Raw genomic sequence first — 2,026 nt, forward strand, 5'->3', positions numbered from 1 at the left:
AGTGACGTCGACTACAATGTAGTCGATGCTTAGTGTTTTGGTTTGCTCGCCTTTTCCAAAGGTAGTGTGTAATGAGATGTATCCCAAGGGGCGGATCGGGGTATCTCCTAGTCCAAACAGGTCAGTGGGATAGGCTTTTAGCTCTTTTTCTTCGAGTCCGAGCTTGTCGAAGGCTGCTTTGAACAGGATATCTGCTGAGCTTCCTTGGTCGATCAGGGTTCGATGTAAGTTGGCGTTGGCTAGGATGATGGTGATCACCATAAGGTCGTCGTGTCCGGGTATTATTCCAAGAGCATCTTCTCGGGTAAATGAGATAGTAGGTAACTCGGGTAAGGGGCTGTCTTCTCGGACATGGTAGACTTCTTTGAGGTGTCTCTTCCGTGAGGATTTGGATGTCCCTCCCCCTGCGAAACCTCCGTTTATCATGTGTATGTGCCTTTCAGGAGTTCGCGGGGTTCGTGTTTGCTCGGCCCGATCTTCGTTATCTCCCCGTCTTCTCTTTCTGGTTTCTTCTCCTTTCTCAGCTATGTATCTGTCGAGTTTTCCCTCTCTGGCTAGCTTTTCTATAACATTCTTTAAGTCGTGGCAGTCGTTAGTAGAGTGGCCGTAGAGTCTGTGATATTCGCAGTACTCGGACCGATCTCTTCCTGCTCTCTTGTGCTTCAGAGGTTTGGGTGGTGGGATCTTCTCGGTGTGGCATACTTCTCTGTAGACGTCTACCAGGGAGACTCGGAGGGGAGTGTAGCTGTGGTATTTTCGTGGCTTGTCCGAGTTGGATTCTTCTTTCTTTTTCTGTTCCCGATCTCGATCTCGGGGCGGGTAGGTTGACTCCTTCCTAGAAGAGTCTCTCAGCTGGGAGGTTTCTTCCATGTTGATATACTTTCCTGCCCGTTCTTGTACTTCGTATAAGGAGGTCGGGTATCTTTTGGATAGGGATTGGCTAAACGGTCCTTCTTTTAGGCCGTTTGCTAGTCCCATGATGGCTGCTTCCGTGGGCAAGTGTTGTATGTCCAGGCAGGCCTTGTTGAATCGCTCCATGTACTCTCTGAGAGTTTCTTGGTTGCCTTGTTTGATCCCGAGTAGGCTGGGGGCATGTTTTGCCTTGTCCTTTTGAATAGAGAACCTTGTTAAGAATTTTTTGGTCAGGTCTTCAAAGCTGGAGATTGATCCTGGTGGCAGGTTGTCGAACCACTTCATGGCTGACTTAGTGAGAGTGGTGGGGAAGGCTTTGCATCGAATCGCGTCGGAGGCGTCGACTAAGTACATTCTGCTTCTGAAATTGCTGAGGTGATGACTTGGATCGGTGGTGCCGTCGTAGAGGTCCATATCTGGTGGTTTGAAGTTTCGCGGTACCTTCTCTTTCATGATCTCTTGTGTGAAGGGATCATGGTTGCTTTCGGGAGTGGTGCCGTGTTCCGTCCGATCTTTTAGGTTGGCCTCTATCTTCCGCAGTTTTTCTTCCAATTCTCTGCGTTTGCGAGCTTCCCTTCTCAGATCCTGTTCAGTTTCCTTCTGCTTCTTTACGTCCTCTTCGAGTTGTCTCAGCCGGCTTTGTTGTGCCCGAACTGTTTCCAGAATCTCCGAACTTTTTTCTCTTTCGGGATTTTGTGGATCTTTGTCTGGGGGTGATGTCTTTGGGCGATTCTGTTTGTTTCCTCCTGGAGTGCGTGGTGATAGAGGGCTGTCCGGCCGTTCTCCGGTGTCAACTTCCTCTTCTTGTTCTGATGTAGCGTGGTTATTGTTGGGAGGGTCGTCCGCCATGGTAAAGGGATGACTTCCAGGTCCCCGGCAACGGCGCCAATGTTCCGAGGGTTACCTGAAACGTGCAGCTCGGTCTTCCGGCAAGGCCCGAGGTGGTGGGTCTGAGACCCGAGCTGGTTGTGCTGAACGGCGGGGGGTTGTACCTGCAATGACACTCCGATGCTTAAGTTAGCATGGGTCCAAGCAGATATCAAGTAGAATTAGAGTATGAGTTATACCTGGGTGCTCCAGTGTATTTATAGTAGTTGGCTGCGATCATCCCTGG

Source organism: Arachis stenosperma, chromosome 6, assembly GCF_014773155.1.
Source record: "Arachis stenosperma cultivar V10309 chromosome 6, arast.V10309.gnm1.PFL2, whole genome shotgun sequence".
Taxonomy (NCBI): Eukaryota; Viridiplantae; Streptophyta; class Magnoliopsida; order Fabales; family Fabaceae; genus Arachis; species Arachis stenosperma.